This window comes from Diabrotica virgifera, chromosome 7 (genome assembly GCF_917563875.1).
Source record: "Diabrotica virgifera virgifera chromosome 7, PGI_DIABVI_V3a".
Classification (NCBI taxonomy): Eukaryota; Metazoa; Arthropoda; class Insecta; order Coleoptera; family Chrysomelidae; genus Diabrotica; species Diabrotica virgifera.
In genome coordinates, this window is record NC_065449.1 from 159,522,033 (window position 1) to 159,533,224 (window position 11,192).

The window sequence follows — 11,192 nt, forward strand, 5'->3', positions numbered from 1 at the left end:
TAAACTGACTGGTTTACACCCTAAACTAAAGAGACAGATTCACACCCAAGAAAGTCACTAGAAAAATCACCAAATCCATAATTTTTTTCGGTTGATCATATATTATCTGCTTTCAACGGTAATCCATACATATTATATTATATTAATAGGTCGCTAAAGAGTTCTAAAAACAACTGTTTTTTATATAAAAGTCGACCAAAAATCTAAAAATTAAAGGAATAACACAGAAAACAGAAAAAATCGACGATATAACTTAATTAACCTATGAAATGCCAGTAGTGTCAAAATTTCATAAAATGTCATTTGTCAAAATTTCATTGGTCGCTAGGTAGGTTGTTACGCGAGTGGTCGCGCGTGAGATTTTCTCTCACATTATCAGCTTTTGCCTTTCTGTACAAAATTTTACAAAAAAGATGAGGTTTCATCAACGATAAAGCCATTTGCCTTAAAAAGACAAGGCGTTTTTCTGTTTTATTATTATTATCTTTATATAAAATGTGACTATTGATGCCGCCAATATTTAACATTGAAAAAGATATGGTAAGTGACCATCTACAACTACCCGTGAAACAGAATATAGGATTTTCATATTAATATCATCGACCACATCCACGGCGCCTTTTATTACATCATAAAAGAATATTATTTTAGGTTTTAAGGGGAAAAATAATATTAATTTTTTTACACAGTTGGTGACGCCGGTGGTCGCTTGAAGAGGGAATCTCTCACATGAAGCTCACTGACTCAACCATATGGTGATACTGAGTAAACTGAGTCACTATCTGAGTGGACGAGTCTATTATAGGAGACTAGAAGGAACTACAGCGCGTATAATTTCCCAGAAAAAAGTTGTGCGCAATTTTCTGAAACCGTGAGAGAAAATCTCATATAGCGACCACTGGCGGGTTAAGGGAGAAAAATTTGTAGCAAACCCATCAGCAGAATACAGCAGGCTTTAGTTGCCAATACTAAAAGAAGGAGTCAACGGTAAGAAAATACCGACAATACTACAGTAAAGAAAATCCAAGCACACGTCTCAAATCTTAAAATAACATAAAATCAGTCAGAACTCAATACCCCTAGGATAACAACATCACTTTCAAGCAATTTTTTTCAACCAGACTCTTGCTGTGGCCTGTGAGATCTGGGCCAAAAATCTAAATTTTTAAAAATACATACATAAATAAATCTAGATAGGTACAATATTCCCAGAATTTTAGGAATAATCTGCATCTATAACGATTTTTTAGTTAAACATTAACTAATTAAAAGTATAGTAATCTTCATTACACCGATATTGTGACTCAATTCCATATAAATAAATAAATATGAATACTTAAATTAGACATGTCTGAAGAAATCAGTTTCAAAGCTTTACATCTGCTGTAATAAGTTAACCCATTAATGGCAAAACATTTAAATAATTCTCAATTATGCAAATAGAGTTCATATTTTATACATAGAGGTCCAAGAATATTATCTAACATAAAAATAATTGTTATAATAATAGCAAAACCCCGAAAATTAATGATTCGTTAACGAAACTTTGGTGGTTAACGGGTACTTTACTAAAAAATTTAAAATTTTTCCTATCTAACCTATTTAGTTTATTTTAGATAATGAAAACATGAGTATGTTATAGTTGGTAATAAATAAATGATTTATAAAAATTGACACTTAATTATGGTTGCTATAAATAAAAATATGATAAGACATTGCAATTATTTTTTATGAAATTCACCAAAACAGTCGGCATGCAAGTTTACTTTACATTTGACTCTCAGATATACCGAGTTGGTTTTACATATTCTGCATCTACGTTCTAGATTCTAGAATATCATGCTTATCTTCAATGTTATGACTAATCTGGTCACTGGTCATTTCTTAGATGACTGTGAATTTTCTTTATAAGGACGGCTCCATGGAGAATTGGATTGTGTTGAATCTGTGATTTCTTCTACTTCAGAGTTTTGTACTGTCAATCTGTTTTCATTCTGCAGTAGTGACGAGACCAGTGAGGAAAGATACTGTTTTGGGACATTCGGCTTTCATTAGCGATGCTGTAAATTCTCCATGATTTTACAATAGTAGTCAATTAGATTGATAGAAAGGGGTCACCACCACTTCTTACCTGTTATGCGATTGTGGCATAATTATTTGCTACAGTAACCACAGGATTGCCGTTCCTGTCTCATTGTCGAAAGCGTGAACCAACTCAATTTTTTCCCAATTACCTTACTGCTTTCTCTAATGGACATTCTGATATACGATCTTCTTGTACACTGCAGGTAAAGAAAACGCCGTTTTCTTTAAGAATGTGAAAGAGAGCGTAAGTGCAGAAGAAATTATCAAAAAAACACTCGATGTTTCGAAAGACTAGGCACCACAAGAATAGGTTCTATAATTTTTTATATAGGCTAAATTCATTTTTCTTTGACGTCCCTCAGGTTTGGCGTCACCATTACGGTATAAATTGAAAAAGGTATCCCTTAGTTTAGTCCGTTCTTTAACGGTAAAATATTGCAAAATCTCTAAATTTTAAAGAACCGCTTGGATTGCCATGAAATTTGGCATACACATAGCTTACATGTCAAAGAAAAAAAGTGATATTGTATCGATATGTGCTTTTGCCCTGGGGGTGGTTTTCACGCCCTCTTGGTGGTGAAAAAATATTCGTCCAAAGAAAGTCAGGAAATGGATAAACTGGCTAATTCTAAGTAACTTTTGTTCTATAGAGTTTTTTCACTAAGTCAATACTTTTCGAGTTATTTGGCAGTGAATATGTTCATTTTTTCAACAATATAACCACGCTTTTAAACGGTTTTTCGCAAATAATTCAAATAGTAAGTATTTTGTCGAAAAAATGTTGTTATCAAAAATATAGCTTGTAAAATTTTTAAAAAAATGGTGTATACATCACGTCTCTACACCTAGTAGCAGCAGAGTTATAGCTAATAAAAAATAGGTTCATATTCGTCAAATTCCAAATGGAATATTTTAACGTGAAATAACCAAAAAATGAAGCACATTTCGGGGAAAGCTCATTAAAACTTATTTAAAGTGTTTAAAAAAAAGCTTTATTTTTGTTTTATAAAAAAAATTTCTAGCATCAAAATTAAACAAGTTACGCTCAAAATAAAGTTAGTCCCTTTTGGTTTTGGTAAAAAAATCGTTAAAATCACCCCCTAATTAGTATCCTAAATGACCTTAATCGTTACGATTTCACAAGTTTCTTGACTCGTGTATATATTGTTTATATGATCTGTAAGTTTCATCGGTTCAAAGTCCTTATTATTGAAAGGGCTGTAGTTAAAAGGGATTGAACGAGTCACTGATCAGGAATGTATGCAAATTTAGAAACACCAAATCTTAATAAATTTTTGTCTAACAGAAAAACAAAAAAATACATGATAATGAGAAAAGCAAATCTGACTTTTTTTGTTTTTCGAGATTTTTGGTATCTCTAACAATTTTTAAGTTATTTTGAAAAAAAGCTTATTTTTCAAAATTTAAATTTTTAAAAATTTTACTTTGAAACCAAATTTTTTCAAAAATTAGCACTTTGAATCGATGAAACTTACAGACTATATAAACACAACATAAGTAAAATAATTTGTGGAGCGGTAACGATTAATTTCATTTAAGTTGCTAATTAGAGGGTGGTCTTCCCGATTTTTTTTTTGAAAAAACAAAAGGGACCACCTTTATTTTGAGCGTAACTTGCTTAACTTTAATGCTATAAACTTTTTGTAAAAAAAATAAAGCTTTTTTTAAACACTATAAAAAAGTTATAATGGGTTTTCCCCAAAAAGTGCTTAATTTTTTGGATATTGCACGTCGAAATGTTCTATTTAAAATTTGGAGAATATGAATATATTTTTCATTGGCTGTAACTCCGGTTCTACGAGATCCAGAGACCTAACGCGTACACCATTTTTTTTACTTTTTTACAAACTATATTTTTGCTAAGAACGTTTTTTCGACAAAATACTTACTTTTTGAGTTATTTGCGAAAAAGCGTCTAAAAATGTGGTTATTTTGTTGAAAAATGAACATATTCACTCGCAAATAACTCGAAAAGTGTTGACTTGGCGAAAAAGCTCTATAGAACAAAAGTTACTTAAAATTAGTCAGTTTACCTATTTCCGGACTTATTTTGGACATATATTTTTTCACCCCCAGGGGAAAAGCACACATCGGCACAATATCACTTTTTTTCTTTGACATGTATGCTATAAGTTTGCCAAATTTCATGTCAATCCAAGCGGTTCTTTAAAATTTATAGCAAAAACCGTGAAAGAATGGACTAGTTTAGAACTGCACAAATCCATATTTTAGAACCTTACCGGACTGATTTTTCGTTCATGATATGAACCTTACCGGACTATTTTATGCTTTATAGCGTTATCAAAATATAAACAAAATACATACTTCAAAAGGAGTTTTCCCACTACTACTAAACTGAATACAAGCTCCAACCTCTAACTTGCTTTTTCTTCTTCTTGTAGTGCCTATCCATTTCGGATATTGGCGACCATCATGGCAATCTGTAGTGTACACACTGCTGCTCTAAAAAGATTTGTAACTTGCTTTTTATTTAAGGATAATAAAAACACTTCTGATGGGACACAAAAACCGCTCTCTTGAATTTACTTTATGAATTAGGCCAAAGTATCGAAAACGAAACTTTCATAATGAGAGACCATAAAATTTTATTATAAACAATAATTCAAATATTTTATGGGTACGACACGATTAGACAACCATTTAGGAATAAGATTACATAGCAGTAAATAAAATATTTCAATATTGTAATTCGTAATGCTTATTCAAATAACTCCGACAGTGATAGCTGAAAAGATTTTTTATTAATCCACGAGGAAAAATTTCCTGTAGTTGGCTGTATACCATTACAAAAACATAAAATCCTTTATAACTTAAATATAAAATCCTTTATTTTAACAAATATGCTTTTTATAAAGAATTGAAGATTTTTTATTAACCTTTTTTAATATTATTATTTTACTGAATACCGATTAAGTATTGAAACTACACCCTAGAAGTTATCTATTTTTACCATCAAAACAAAAAATTAAACAATTAATCCAAAATATGTACTAAAAAAATTGTAATAAAATGTTTCGTTTTCGAAGCTTTGACCATTAATGGGTTAAAAGGCAATATATTTGTCTTAGCCAAAGAAATAAAAAGATCATAAAAATTCTTAAGTAGAGAAGGTATAGAGGGTTGGGTTAAACGTAGGAATGCCTACCGCAATCCAGAAAACCTTAAATAAAGATTAGAGAATATCGAATAGCCAAATAGCCGTCGTCGATTGAATGGTATTAGGTAATCGTCGGCTTGGTCGGGTGATAGCGAACTGGAGGAGAACAGAGCAGGCAACGAATAACTGGAGTATCTAAACTCGATAACGATTAGTAGCATGATAAATCCGAATTTGCACATGGTTTCGATTATAGAACGCGATATCGGGAGCACTTTACCGTTAATTGAGGATAGAGATGGAGTTGGGGCGAAGAGGGAGGCGAGACTTTATGATCGGGTCAATTGGGAAGGGATGTGAAGGGGAGAGGGTTTCATTGCTGGAACGTGGTGGTTACGGAATGGATAAACGTTTATAGTCCATGAGCTATTGGAATAGATCCGAGTATTGAGAGAAAAGTTATTACTTCAATTATTCCAAAACCTATGTTAGTCCACGGCGCATCTGTTTTGAGATGGACGTTGAGAGGTGACTCAAATTTTTTTGCAAAAATTGCTTGAAAATAACTCAAATAATAATATTTGAGTTGTCCTCCCACTCAAAATGGTACAGAACATTGTTTAAATAATCAAAATGTCAAAATATGAAGGAAAAATTCGATTTTTTTATTGGTTTTTTGACTATAACTTTAAAACTGTTCATTTCTGAGAAAAGTTGTACTGACATAAAAGTTGCATAATTAAATTTCCTACAACGAGAGTTGGTTACAAATTTAAGAAATAGTCACCCTTGTTGAAAAATAGCAATAATTGCGAAAAAAAAACATACAAAAACAAGTATTTGCATTTTACGTTTTTTTAACCATTTACGCTACACTTAGGACCTTCATATTTTACCCATTTAAACATTATGATATAATAAAACAACATTGTAAATTTCAATAAAATCGGTTTAGTAGATTTTGCAAAATAAATTTTGTAATCCAGGTTTAGCAAAAAAATTAATTTTTCAAAATGTTGCAGGACTGGAAGTAAAGCAGATATCAAGTTGATTTTTTTTACTCATATAAGAATACTGTACCTTTCATTTGCAATTTGTAAAATTAAAATCGGTTAACTAACACGGCGTCAGGAAATTTTTTAAATAAACATTAATTTTTGGTGCTACGCGCAGGACAGCTATGTTCGATTCACACAAGTTGATTTCCACCAAAATTTCCAATTTTTTTCTATTATTTTCTTACTCTATACTTTATTGTATTTTCATATTTTAATTCCACAAAAATCAAACTAATTTGACTATTGTTTGTGATATATTGTTTAAACAATTGCATATGTTTAAAAATAATAAACTTTTATTCCCTAAGTTAAAATAATATATATGAACAAAGAAAGTTTTTGCTAAAAAAAGTGTTCTTTCAAAAGATAGAGTATGTCTTTTTATTTTGAAATAAACAAATTTATTTATTTATATGGAAATATAATAAAAATTAAAATGTATCAATCATTATCAAAGGTCATTGGAATGCCCAATCAGAGCAAACTATCCGCTGTCCTGTGCGTAGCACCAATAATTAATGCTTATTCTAAAAAATTTCTGACGCCGTGGTAGTTAATCGATTTTAATTTTGAAAATTGCAAATGAAAGGTACAGTACACTTCTATACGCGAAAAAAATTTCAACTTGCTATCTCCTCTATTTTCAGTCCTGTAACATTTTGAAAAAATGAATTTTTTTTGCGAAAGCTGGATTGCAAAATTTATTTTGCAAAATCTATTGAACGGATCTTAATGAAATTTACAGCACTGTTGTATCATAAAGTTTTTCTGGGTGAAATATGAAGGTCCTAAGTGGCGCATAAATGGTTGAAAAACGGAAAATGCGAATACTTCTTTTTGTATGGTTTTTTCGCAAGTTTTGCTATTTTGCAACAAGGGTGACTATTTTTTAAATGTTTAACCAATTCTATATTGTAGGAAATTTAATTACTCAACTTTTATGTCAGTATACAACTTTTCTCGGAAACGAATACTTTTAAAGTTATAATAAAAAAACGAAGAAAAAAATCGAATTTTTCCTTCATTTTTTGACATTTTGTCACGTTCCGGACTTTTTGAGAGGGAGGATAACTCAAATATTATTATTTGAGATATTTTCAAGCAATTTCTGCAAAAAAATTTCCAAAAAAACGTCCAAATTTACTAATATTTTTACAGATGCGCCCTGGTCTATGTTATATCACTCAAAAATGGCAATTACTCAAAAGTTATACCATTAATATAAATAACTTTTAACAAATATTTGTATATTCGCAACAGAAAACTGTTTAATTTTAATTACTAAGTTTAATCATCTATTAAGAAGCGAGGATTTGATTGGACCAGGCATTTAGAACATAAAATACCGGAATTCTTTTATTTTTAAATGCAACACCTATTATATCGACTTGCAACTCTTTCCATTGTGTTTTTGATAGGGCCAGGAAAAAATTCTGCATTAAAAAAACTGGTGGAAATGTATAATCGCACTTGCAGTTACAGTGCATAAAAATGTCAAAATTAAGGGCAAGATTTTGAGCGAAAGATATTGGTACTTGAGGGTTTTTGGGGTTGTTGAATATGAATATGCCATCCGAACCCAAGGTTAATAGATTGGGCGTCCGACCCGACCCCTGTGCACCTGGTGCCATGGTGCTAAAGGACCCCGCAGAAATCTTATGGGAAATGGCTCTCTGTCAAACACTCTGAAACTTTGGGTTCTGGTAGTCCTTGATGTGTAGAACAAAAGACTCAATATGCGCATAACTCCAAAAATCATGGTTTTAAGATATAGGCCTCTGAAGTTATAGGTACAGTGAGAACGTTTGAGTTGGAATAATTTCATTTTCTCAAGAATGGGCGGCTCTGGAGATAAATCCCGAAAGAAGTCGATGTTTATTTTTAAATTATAATTTTTTGGCATATATTCATACTAGTGACGTCAACCATCTGGGCGTGATGACGCAATCGATGATTTTTTTAAATAAGAATAGGGGTCGTGTGATAGCTCATTTAAAAGGTTATTTAATTCTCTATTCACTTATATAAACAATAATATAATTATTTATACAGGGTGTCCAAAAATTTTTTTGAATTAAATTAATCGTGACAAAAAAAAGAATGTATATAATTTATTTAATTGGAAATACATTTTACTATCAGAAATCAGAAAAAAATGTTGATTTGAAAAATAAACATTGTTTTTCGCTTAAATTAAATGTTCAAACTGCTAAGGGGCAGGTGGGTGGCAGCTTTAATATTGAATTTAATCGAAAAACAATATTTATTTTTCGAATAAATATTTTTCCTGTTTTCGGACCGCAGTAAAATGTATTTCGAATTAAATAAATTATATACATTCTTGTTTTTGTCTTAATTAATATAATTAAAAAAAATTGGACATCCCGTATAAAGAATTATGTTAATGTTTATATTAGTGAATAGAGAATTGAGTCACCTTTCAAATGAGCTATCACACGACCTCTGTTCTTATTTAAAAAAAAAATCATCGATTGTTTTATCACGACCAGATGGATGACGTCACTAGTATGATAAATATGCCAAAAAATTATAATTTAAAAATAAAATCGATTTGATTCGTAATTTATCTCCAGATTCGCCCATTCTCGAGAACATGAATTTATTCCAACTCAAACGTCCTCACTGTACCTATAACTTCAGAGGCCTATATCTTAAAACCATGATTTTTTGGAGCTATGCGCCCATCGAGTCTTTTGTTCTACACTTCAAGGACTACCAGAACCCAAAGTTTTAGAGCATTTGACAGAGAGCCATTTCCCATAAGGTTTCTGCGGGGTCCTTTATGCAAACAGATGACTAAGAGGTTTTTGGGGTCGCTGAACATAAATACGCCGTCAGAACGGATCATCTGGACCATCTGGGGCATCCGGTGGACAGGGTCGCTGCTCAGACAGCTCGTCTTCTTCTGAAGTTTTGAAGGTTTTAGACACCAAAATTGATGCAAACAGATCAATCGGAGGTGTTTGAAGTTGTCGGAGACGAATGCGCCACAAGATACGACTCTCGGAATACCGGTGCACAGAGTCATTGATAAGGCACGTCATCTTCTGGAGTTTCGAGAGTTTTGGGCACTAAATTGATGTAATTAAATTACTCGGGTTTTTGAGATCACTGAATACGACCCGACTTTCGAATCACCTGCACAGTACGCGCACATCAGTCATTTTGGGGAAAGAAGAAAATTTCACCGAAACACAGTTTACCGAAAGCACAATTCACCGAAATAAAAATTCACCAAACTTTTATAAATAAATTAGATTTAATAAGAATTTTTGAAGTTAAACTTCTTTACGATCGAGAGGGAAATTTTATAAATGCCGAGCGCTTGCGCACACAGGCAGTATGTAGTTCGTTGCTAATCTTTCGAGATAATGTATGTATCAGCGCTGTCAGCGCAAATAAGTCATTCAAAGGATAAATTAGTGTTTTTAGTAAATGTATTATTTATTATAATTTTTGTGTCTTTGGATTTGTCTTCCTCGGGAATAAGAAATTTTATAATAATAGTAAGTATATTTAAAGTATTTTTGTATACTTCACCTGGTCTATTATATTTGTCAGTATGTATGAGAAATATTGTAACCTGTCAAAGCAAAGGGAATATAGCTCAGTGGTAGAGCGTGTGAACCGGAGATCGAGAGGTCCCCGGTTGAAATCCCGGACGACTCATATTCTTTTTTTTTTGGTATCGTTTTAATAAAAAAGTGGTAGGTAAGAAAGTTAGTTTAATATTTAAATAAAATACAAGTAACCTGTTAAGTATATTTATTTCTTTGAAATTATATAATAGAAGTATAACTTCTTACGTGCGTACAAAGTACACACACATTCTTTTTTTATATAAAACAAAATTTATTTTAAATACTTAGGTATTTATGAAACAGTTCGTGAAGTATGCTTTTTGCTCACTCACGCGATGTTTTCACGCACAGTTTTCAGTAATTACTTCACGCACAGTTTCATACAATATTTTATCTACGATAAACCAATAAAAAATCTGCATCTCCTCGTCACTGCAATACAGTTCTATTCTACAATTTTTAGAACTTTGGCATTTAAAAATTCAAACTTTTTTCAAACCACAAAACTGTCAAAACTTTTGTTGTAATTTATTGCTCACATGTCTCACCATGACAACGCGAAAGTTAAGAATATTTATTTATATAAAAGTGTGCCAAAAACAGTGCGAAAAAGTAAATGCCATTTAAAATACATTGTTACTTCACGTACTTATTAAACCCTTCACGTACTGCTATATAATGAAAGTTTTCACAAAATAAAAACTTACCTATACATAATATGAGATAAAATAGATAATAGTTATTTATGATATGTGTTAAAAGTACAATTTTAAGGCACGCATGTGAAGATTCTGCAATTCACATGAGTGTATTAAAAATGTATTTTTAATACGTATATCATACAATATTTTTTTCTACAATCGGTAAATCTAGAGAAGAAATTCATTTTTCAAATTGCGCAAATTGTACTATTAATATTAATGTTAATAAATGAAATATAAATATTTTGACGTTTGCTTTCAAAATTTGACATTTTACTTTTAACTACAGTGCCTTAAAATTTTTAAAGCACCCAGTACTTTAAAGTGACATCTTTAGCGCCTTAAAATTTTTAAAACACCCAGTGCTTGACATTTTTAAGGCTCCTAGGGAGTGCCGAAAATTGCATTTTTAACCCCTGTTGAATGAAAAATGTTAATATGGCACAACATACAGGGTGTTACGTAAATAATGGGCCATAGCTTAATCTTAGATTCCTGTGCTTAAAATACGTCGATTTAAGCTACATTTAGCTAAAGTATTAGTACAAAAGTTGATAATAACCGAAGTACAAAGTGTCAAAGGTATACTTTTATTTTATTTATTTTT